This window comes from Bactrocera latifrons, unplaced genomic scaffold, assembly GCF_001853355.1.
Source record: "Bactrocera latifrons isolate USDA-ARS-PBARC rearing strain unplaced genomic scaffold, ASM185335v1 scaffold_2, whole genome shotgun sequence".
Taxonomy (NCBI): domain Eukaryota; kingdom Metazoa; phylum Arthropoda; class Insecta; order Diptera; family Tephritidae; genus Bactrocera; species Bactrocera latifrons.
Window position 1 is genome coordinate 2536750 of NW_017535518.1, and position 11253 is coordinate 2548002.

Here is an 11253-nt window from a genome sequence, read left to right on the forward strand (position 1 = left end):
ATTAGAAAAATGCAATCAAGCGGTTAATAAGCCCATAGCTTTTTGCATACACACAAACATGCATTTATGTTGGTGGGGGTAGAAAGGTATGATAAGGGTGTATGTGGCTGTGTGTGACCCGTTTAGCGGCAGAAAATAAAATATTACATTTAATGAAGAAAATGTCAATATTTTCTTTTGTTATGCACGTTAGTTAGCAATTTAATTTATGAAACTATAATTTATTTTAATTTATTAATATAAGCAAAAAAGGCGTTAACTTCGGCTACACTGAGGCAATAGTACCCTTTACAGGTGCATATTTAAAGCAAAAAAGGATTTAAAAAAAATTTTATCTTGATTTTGATATGTCAGTTTGTATGGCAACTATATACTATAGTCGCCCGATCTAAACGATTTGTTCGGAAAATATAGAGTTGTCTTCGATTGTAATCTGCCCCAAATTTCGTGGAGATATCGTGGCAAATAGAAGAATTTTCTATACAAGCACTTTATTCAGATTGAGTAATTTGTATGGCAGCTATATATTATAGTCATCCGATCTGAATAATATGTTTAGAGATTGTAACATTTTTTTAGACAGTAAAGTATATCAAATTTCGTGAAGATATTTTGTCAAATAGAAAAGTTTTCCCTACAAGCACTTTTTTCCGATTGATCAGTTTGTATGGCAGACAGATGCTATAGTGATGCGATATCGGTGTTTCTGACATTGATCTGCTTCTTAGGAAGAAAATGACACATGTAAAATTTTAGGTCGATACTTCGAAGACTGAGGAACTGGTTCGTGTATATACAAAGGAGAGACGGACCTGGACCAATCGTCTCAGTTCATCTTGATCTGATATTTATATATATAGGTACATACTTTAAAGGACATTCAACGTTTCCTTCTGGGTATCACAAACTTCGAGGCCAGAGTACGAAAACTTAGAACATGTATTTTAGCAAATATTAAGGCCCCAAGATCATCATAACACATAAGCCAGTATTGAAGTGTATATTTCTCAATTTTGAAGTGTTTATTTCTCGTTTCGAATATCTTAAAAAGTCAAGCCATCAAAATGCAAAAAAAATTGGAAAGAGCCTTTCAGCTATTCACTATCAAAAAACGATATTATGATCTAAAAACGGAGTCGTTCGATATTCTCGAAACATGAATGGCTTTACAGCAGCTTTCTTTAAATTACATTAAAACATTTTAAGCCTACTAAAGGCCGCAAAGTTTGAACAGTTAATTATTTGGGTCTAGGCTCTTGAATTTCGTTTTGTAGCTGCAGGGGTTTATAGAAAGGGATATTAGTTTCGAGAATATTTCGTTTTTTCCACATATCCATTCAACTAAAGAATCAGCTAGGGTATTCCACAATATGACTTTGTCTGAGAACAGAGCAGCTCTTTGCTCAAGTGAAAAATGGAGATATAGAAATTGTATTAAAGTAAAAAATCAATGCTCAATAGAACTTCTGAAACCAATGAGCTCTTAACAGCTCGGCTGGACCAAACTTGGAGAAATCAGAGAAATCAAAAATTACCAAACGAAAAAGAACACATATAAGTTAGCTAAATCACACATTTAAGTAATATACATATTATCTAAAAAAACTAATATCAATAAAATATTCAACATATCTCAGCATTAAAGCAACTCCTAATTATTTTTGCTCACAACTTTTCAAACGTTTGCTAATGCCATTAAAATTAATTGGGTCAACCGGGGCGTATGAGTAACAGCAGAACTTTTCCTACCGCCAACCAAAATCATAACTGCATTATTTATGACAAATTTTTTACTTTTAATGCATTTTCCGCATTAAACAGCTGCCAAGCTAACTGTCTGACCGCAAAACTATAGAACTGCCAGGCAATGACGAAAGTTTACTAATAGATAATTATTATGGCTATTAAGCATGCAATTTATAGCTTGAGAGTGCATAAAAATAGACCAAAGTGACGTAATTTTCGATGGAATAACCGTACATACCTTTAAAAGCGGCGAATGTGTATTGACGATGGCGCAAAAAATAAATCAATGCTCAACTTTAAAGGTGCGCTAAAAATACCTAGCATACTTGCAGACTTTAAAGGTACCATGCATTAGTAAAATACAGTAAGTGTCAATGTGCGCTCGCGTGTAGGCAGATGTCTACGAATTAATTGGCTGCTGGCAATTAAAACACATCTACATATGCACAAGCCTGTGTATGCGTGTGTGTGAAACTTTTTTATTAACTCTACGATGATGAGTAGCATACTTTTTAGCGCATATTAATTATTGCAGAAACATACACATGTAGCACGCACAGCAACGCTTACACACAGGTTTAAACATATATTGCATATTTTATGTTGTTGTTGCACGTAAACAAGTAAATACTGGGTTATTTAATTTGTATGTGGTCCATAAACTGGGGAACATATTGCAATATGCTCCTGTATATATTATATGTATGTATATGTGTGTGTATATATTTGTGTTAACGTGTATGTGGAAGCACACTCCTGCTGAATACACTTTTAAATATATTTTTAAAACTCATAAAATAGAGACACAGTACAGTCCCTGGCCACCATATTATAACCAATATGAAAATCTTTTAAGAAAAATATCAAAATTTTCTCTAACTCGGAACTTTGGAAACGATTTAATCTAAGTATTAGCCAGTTTATTGAAGAAACACGACTTATTTCCAATAATTTATCATAGCTTTCTTCCTTTTTTAGATTTCTCCGATAAAAATTGGCATGTTATTCTAAATGTAGGCAGTAATTTCTTAGTTGTAAAGTGGTGTTAATGTTGAGTGATAATAAACATGTAAGTTTTGCCTACTATTAGGAGCAAAATTTTATAACAAAGTGTTATTCTCACGGATTAAGTATTATTTAACGGACATCTGCTTGTTTGACTATATATTGATGGTCAAAAAAGTATTTTCGTATTTTGTCAATAGATGCCGTTCAGTCGTATATCTCCAGTGTGAATATCTCCTGTGAAAACTACTTGTTGTAGTTTTTCGAGAGAAGCCAGAAAAGTTTTATACTGATGGAATAATATCTACAGCGAAAAAATGAAATGGTACATATTTGGTTCATTAAAGTTCATTAAAAAAAAAAAAAAATAAGTAAATAAGTTGAGGTTTTACTCGAAGTACGAAAATACTTTTTCGACTATCCAATATATGCGAGTTAGTGCCTCTATTTCAGGGATATTGGTCTGAAGTTTTATATAAAATGTTTTATCTATGAGACGATTCTCATTTCTCAAACAAGTATTATCGCACCTCAATAGAATATAGCTGTCGGATATACTGTTCAATCAAATTCGACACCTTGTGAAGATAACTTCATTATTTAACAAGATATCTCTAAGGACTTTGCCATGAATTATTATACAAAAAAGCGGTGACTATAGAATATAGCTGTCACAAAAACAAACCCGTCAAAATTAATTTCTTGTATAGACAACTTCTTATTTGACGGGATATCTGCATGAAAATTATTATTGTCTTGGTCAGGCTACTGAGAAATTGTACAGATCGGACTCTTATAGCATATGGCTGCCATACAAACAGACCGTTCAAAATCAAGTATTTATGTGAACTTTTTTTTTATTTGAGGAGATATCCTCTTAGAATTTTGCATGAAATGAATTATTGGTATAAGCCCTGAAGAAATTGTTCACATGTGACCAGTATAGCATATAGCTACTACTAGAAAAAAAACTATTTTAAACCTTTTTATGATATAAAAATGCTCCCGTGAGGATTTCCTTAGAAGCAGTTAATTTTTTTTCTTGTTTTAACTTCGTTGGCAACATTTCGTATGTCACCCTGTACCTTCAGTACAAAATTTTTATGAAAATTCGGATGATTTGATCCGCTTTTCTTCTCCTACCATCCATTTTTGAAATAAGTTTTTCTGTTTATAAACAAAAAATTCTTAAATTAAAAAAAATTATTTTCTAGTAAAATTAAATTTTCCAAGAATCGTACATATAACAAATAATTTTCTAAAAATCCTAAATAATAAAAAATAACTTTCCAAAATATTAAATTTGCTAAACTTGCGTAAACTAAAAAAAAATAGTTTTTTAAAAATCTCAAATTATAAAAAATACCTTTCTAAAATTATAATAATTCACTTCCAAAAACAAAAATTCCCAACTTAAAAAACAAATTTTTATGCCAACATAAAACTCATCACTAGACACAAATAATTGTATAACACTGTACAAGCAACAAATAATTCCCGCATATGCCGCTGTTTACAGCACTTTGCATGTGTGTATACCTTCAATAAATATAAATTGAAATTTATTTAAGCGTGTGATTTATTTAAGCTGTGCGAGATAAAATTAATTCACACAAGCCATGGTAACTGTGTATGTCTGCAATTTCCATTTTATACACACAAACATACATATATGTATATGTAGCAGATAAATTGATATTGTTGGTGAATAAGGCGGAAATTCTACGAATGTTCCAAGAATGGCGCTGGTAATTAAAGCAAAACATTTCCGGCCAGTGTGTGCCTGGGAACAACAGTCGCAAGCGTTGCGCGCAACTGCCACACTTGTGTACAGACACTTATGTGCCACACATAATTAAAGCATATATTTGGGCGCCTATAATTCACACATACAGACACGATTTTGTTTTAATATTAAAAGTACAATTAATGCTTGGCTCATTTGTGCCGTTTTATTTGTGCTTGTTTCGGTTTTTACGGCATTTTATGTTATATACATACATGTTTGGGTGCATACAAACTTAAAACACACATAAGTTGCCAATGAGCCCACGTATTTTTTTATATTTTTTATTTTCTTCCACCACTCAGCTCTTATTTAACTGCGCGTGCGACTCCTGCCGCCGACGTCAATTTCACTTATTGAGTTTTATTTTCAGTATTTCCTACACAGCAAAATTTGTACTTGTAGTCTGGTAATTTGTCGCGGCTAGGAGTGTGTCTCTTTTTCACTTTTGTCCTTTTGCGAATTCACTTATCCCATTTAGCTGTCGGCCTGTCACTGAGTCATTTATCTCATTAGGCTATTACAAATATTTGCATTTAGTCAGACATGCCTCATCGTTTTCACCTATCAAATTACGGTGCGTTGTAAGACATAATTGATTTCTTTTTTTTGTTTTTTAATTTTTTCCGCTTTGCTGACAAGGTAGTGCAAATCATTGTAATAAGTATTGCACTTGTTTAATATTCCTCATTTAACCTTGTCTATGTTTTAACAAGCAGCAATTTAAATTAATTTTTTTCTGTGTACTTAGCGTCGGCAGAATGTGGCACTTGGCTAAGATTTTGATGTCTGTCTGAGCCAAGTCACACACCCACTCGTTGATAGCTTTTTTTTTATAGTAGGAGGCAGCATCGAAAGCCGGAGTGCGAAAATCCCACAGAATCAACGGATTCAATATTACTTTATGAAAGAGAGAAATACTTTAAGTCTGATCTATCATACGGACTGGCTGACGCTTAACATACTATATATGTCTGAGTTTTGTCATAATTAGAGTTGACGCTTCGCTAAGAGTTTTCTTTTTACCAGAGAACTGACACAGATAGCTTTTAAAGCAGCTTAGGTGAAAGTCTAGGTCTCCATGTTGTCTATCTATCCACAAAATGGATATGCGGTTTCTGGGTTCATCGTCCTTTGGTTGAAGTTTCCCACCGTTCCTTCCACATTGTGATGCTTTTTACTATCCTCTTTTTTTTACGCCTACAGACGGCTCTTATAGCTAATACAATCGTATGAATTCGTTTCCCGGCATGTCTTTGGGCGGCATACTAGCTAGAACTTCAGCAGCGTCGCTTAATATCGTTCGGAAAGCAGTTGTTATTTGAATAGCAGTGAGCCTATGTCCACCGTTTATTTGTTTTGCATATGCTCTTATATGTAGTGACTGTATACATATTGGTGCACCATATAATACTACAGAACTTATTGATTTTGGCATTAAAGCTGGACGGCTGGCTAGAGCATTACATATTTTGTTTGCTTTACCCGAAATATGCGCTATGTGTTACTTCAATTTTAATTTAGATACTTCAGAAGTGGGTTCGGACTCCCTTATGGTGAGTGATACCTTTTTTCTTGTGCTTATGAGCAAGACTTTGATTTTCTGTTAAGCCAGCAACCATTTGACGTAGACCATTTATGCCATCCATCCAAATATTTAGCAACCGCTAATATGAAGTCATCCGCATTTCATCATCCATCCGCGATTGCTTTTTTCACGCTTTTTAGTTGTAGCAACATGTTGCAAGAGTATTCAGCTTACCTCAATTTCCGGCAAAACTACCCAGTTGTATAGAAAAAGTTGTATGGTAATGTTGTAGGTAACGATAAGATCTATAACTTTTGTATACAGACTTTTTTCAGGTATATACGAAAAATTCAAGTTTTGGGCCTTTAAATTTATCTTGTATACATGTTTCTTTTTGGATATCCCACAGACTGAATTTTTATTTTGTAGCGTGTAAGCTTTTTAATTCATATTTTGGAATATTCAATCATAAACAATCAGAGAGACCTTCCTCGATTGATAAGTTTACCATGTGATCAAACTTCACTCGAACTGACCCATTTATACTGCATGTGTAAGCCGTATCAATAAAAAAAAAATGCAAGTTTTTGCAATACTATTACTATGTTCGTCCAAAAATGAGAAGAAAACGAAACGACCAGAATTCTTTGAAAGCACTAAAGTTCGTTTCAATAAATGTTGATATTAATTCGCTGAATACGCCCATTCCAGTAAAAGCTTATAACAAATGGAGTAACATAAGGCGTTGGCATGCTTATATTGGCTCAGGACCTTTTTTAATCGATAATAAAGATTTGCATAAGCTTTTTTTTTTTTTTTTTTTTTTTTTTTTTTTTTTTTTTTTTTTTTTTTTTTTTTTTTTTTTTTTTTTTTTTTTTTTTTTTTTTTTTGACGAACGGTAGATTTTTTTATTAACCTGAAAATTTGTACTTAGAGCAGGTTAAATTTATACTAAAACCATGTGTATGATTAAGAAAATCACTGAATATGTCATAGCTTCGAAAAGTAATTCTGGTTTGTAGAAAGAAAAATTCATCATCACAACCTTTGTTGGCCATTTTTGAAGCACAAATAAGTCAAGAGCAGCTATACCGAACCTTTTTCATTGCAGTGCTGAACAATTCCCTCATTGCCTTCGGCACGAACTTGCCATTTCAGCTTAGATGTTAGTTGAAGTGGATAAGCAGGAGATCGTTGGTTGTTATTGTAGCCGTAGTTTCAGAACTCTGCCGAGTTGACAGTCCTTGGCCGGATAAGAATCATTGGCTGAAGGTGATATGATAACACTACTCAACAAATGTAAAGAATAAGAAATATATTACGCTGCTTCTTTGGTTCAAATCTTTAAGTTAAAGTAATATTTAAGGATTTTTTTGGGTATATTGAAAACGGAGAAGACTACTTTGTAGTCGACACTAACAAGCGTTATATCAATTTTCTGGTGCAAATCTAAGCTCTTCGTTTCTCCGAAGCAACTCAGCAAGCGCACACGACACTTCCCTTGAAACCCATTAACGAACTCATTAAATTTTGCAGTGACAAACGAACCAAAAACCTGTCTTTTGTTATCAACCGAGAGCTGCAGAAATCTTTCATTGCACTTGCTCCCCCACAGCCACGAGCGCAAAGTATGCGCGAAAGCATTTTCATAAGATGCCATGGCATATTATTATTACGTGTTTGTATGTGTATGGGTAGCGTATCTTCCAGCTGAATTATGAGAAAATATTCTTAGACAAGGAATTTCGTATCAGCGCTAGCGAATAGTTACGGCTGACACTTATCTGTTTTGACAGCTCACCCCCACGACCAGCACGGCAGTGCGCTCAACGACTTACACGCAGTTCTGCAGCTCTACGCCTACGCCTACGCCTTTCCAGAAAGAGACAAAAGAAAATAGTGCAGAACCCTGACATAATAATGAGGAAAGCTTTCAGCCGCTGGTGGTGGATGTGGGGCCCGACTTGCGGAAAATAACAATGTCGGTGTGTAAATAAAACAAAAAGACGTAAGAACAAAAAATACTGAAAAAATTTACTGTTAAAACAGAGAAGCGCTAAAGAGGATTGTAAAATCTTGACGCTCCACTTTTCCAATGTTGCAAAAATCAGGCTAACTTTTACCCACAGCAAATAGCAGAGAAGGCAGTCCTTACATATATATGCGTATTTCGATGAAGTGTCGACGTATAGCCTTGTATTACAGCAACGACAAAAACAATAGCTAACAACAAAAACAAGCACAACATCTTTCATGTTGGCGCTGTCGTCGTTGTGCGCCGTTTAACATTCAAGGGCATGGCCACATTAAGAACTTTCAATTTCGCCACGTCTGCACAGACCCGCCACCACCACCGCCAGGGTCTTCGCAGAGCCAGAGTCACAATCATTCGCTGCAATTTGCTCGATTTGTGTCTGTTCTGCATTGGAGCGGTGTGCTGTGTGTGGTACTGGGCGGCACGTAGTTAGCTTGGTAATTTTCTGCTGCTGATGCTTGCTGCTTGCCGAAGTGCTCTTCAGCGGTGTGGCGACGAGAGAGTGAGAAGAGCGCGTGAGATTTCACGCGTGCACTGCACAGCCATATCCTGGCGCTTTTCCTGTTGCATTAAGTAGTCGCTTGGTAATGGTGTTTATTTTTAGTTCTCTGGTGGTAAAGCATAGTTAAGCACCTTACCTTTTTGGGTTTTACACCATTTTCTAGCTTTCGTATACTTTTTTTCGTTAATGAATTTTTCATACGAATGGATTTTGCATGGCTTGCATTCTAGCAGAGAAGCGAAAATGTTACAAGGCTAATGGTTGGTTTGCTGATTGGTGCGATTTGGATTTTGAATTTAGTACGAATTGTCTTTAACAAAGTTTTTGGGAGAAATTAGGCAAATGGATTAGCGAAAAATAGTTTGAAATTCGGTTTTTCACTTTTTTGTAGAGTTTTGCTGAAATCAGCAGCGTTGGACTCACTCGTGTAAGAGTTACATTTGGTGCTGCGCTACAAAAGAGACTTAAGCGAACTATTAAGAAGCCAAAGAAAGCTTTTGTCGCAAACAGTTGCTTAAGGGTGCTTGAGGACATCGAAAAATCTCCTCACGGGTTGAAGCGGTAAATTACCTGAGCAGTCGATAATCATCCCTACTTTTTCGAGCTAAAGCACTAAATTGAAAATAAGTTGTTCCACAGGTGTCCTCTTCCCGTTGCTATTTATATTCAACATCTCGAAACTTTCTCACCCGGCAGGGTGAATTTTTATCTCCTAATACGCTAATGATTACACGCTGTGATGGCATGTGCTCAAATTGCCTTTCCCGATTTCTTGCTTTACGGAACCTAACACTCTCCCACAAAATCTCTAGTGACCATATCCGCAAGAAAACGCTCAAGTCGTTAGCCGGCAGCACATGCAGAACACAGACCCCCTCACAGTTAATGGAGTCAAACCACCACCCATTACAGACGATGAACTCGAGTTGAGAGTGACCTTTGCGCAGGTTCATTCTAAATACTATAGCAGGTTAAACTTCCACTTAACCAGAATAAAAAAATTGGACTTCATTGTTAAACACAATTAAGGTTTAGAGTCTACACTTCTTCTCGGTTTTATTTGGGTTTGAAGTTATTATTTGGGTGTTGGAGAAATTCGGAGTTTGATCCCGAGTTTAAGGTTTTGATTTCGTTTTTCATTTAGGTGTTCAACAAAAAAGGCCACTTGACTTGCTGATTGGTGATATACATACATAGTAATTCCTTTAACTCCGCTTGAAGCGTAGTCGATATATAATCTTAATCAAACAATTTGTTGTCCAAATTGGTAAAAGGTTTTCAATTACCACTTAAACCTTTCCACACATTCAATTACTTAAAATATTTAAATTTAAAGAATTCATCACAAATTTATCGATAATAAGATAGCACTAAAATGATTGATGCTTAACTGACAGTCATGAGTGATGGGACACGTCTGCTCTGACAGTTTTCGCAAATGAAATCCTTCAAAGTAATAAAAAAAAATGCAAATAAATTAAAACACAAAAACGCACATAAGCAAGCTTGTCATTTTGGTGGGAAAGCGCTGAAAGCGTGTAAACAAACACGTGTAGCGGTTGACACTAATTTAAATGGCTTTCAACAAATTGTCACATGCAGCAACAATTTAATCACAACAAACAACAAAAATGATTAAGCGAAAGTGCACAAAGTCAAAAAATACACACACAGACAAATACATTTGTTAGAGTGAAAGTTGGGCAATTAGACTATAATATTGTTCAAAAGGATAAGATAAAACAGAATATAAAAAGGGCGATAAAATCGAAAATAAAGCCATGTTGAAGGGGAAAACAGTTGAGATGAGTAAATAGTAGGTGTAAGAAGGGATTTGCTTGAAAAAAATTGTAATGGAATATATTAGACAATGTCGGAACTAACGAAAGTATCAGCACCCGAGTTCTGGGAACTTAGTACCACAACTAGTTTGACGATCTAAAGTAAAACTACAGAAAAATCGAGTTTGATTTATTTTACGATAGGTTATACCGTCAAACATTTTTTTACAATAAACTACTGTACGGACAATGTCTTCCAGCACAAATATTTTTTTTTTTTTTCATACACAGAGAAAACTGAAATCACAGCAGCTGAGGAGAATCTTTATTGCCGAAATCATACCCGCAGACACCTGCTTGAAGCGGAACCGCCTGTTAGCATCAAGAGGACATTCTCACCACTGATCGTCAATCACAGCAGATCCTCAACATCTTCACCGACACCCTTTTAGTGAATGGCGTACTTGGAGTAAAACTACCACCCATTGCAAACGAAGAGCTCCGGTTGCCAGGAGAAACGTGAGTGGCCCTTGTACAAAATCTTTCTGGTTAAACACCTACTTATTCAGAATAGACCCCGACATATCAAATATATGTCCCGCGTGCAATGAGTATCCGCATGATACTGGCCACCGCTTTGCATGCCCCACTAACCCTACTCATCTGACACCCCTCTCGATTTGGTTCGACCCCATCGAAACAGCACGTTTCATTTACCTACCGTTCGATGATGTCAACGGCAACTCAGATAATCCTTGTCATTCTAACGGGAATTAGGTATCCATTACAATAACAGAATCTTTATTTAACTCTAAAACTATTATTATTTTTTTGCTGAAAATTTTAGTGTCCATTCAATTTGCTTATTCT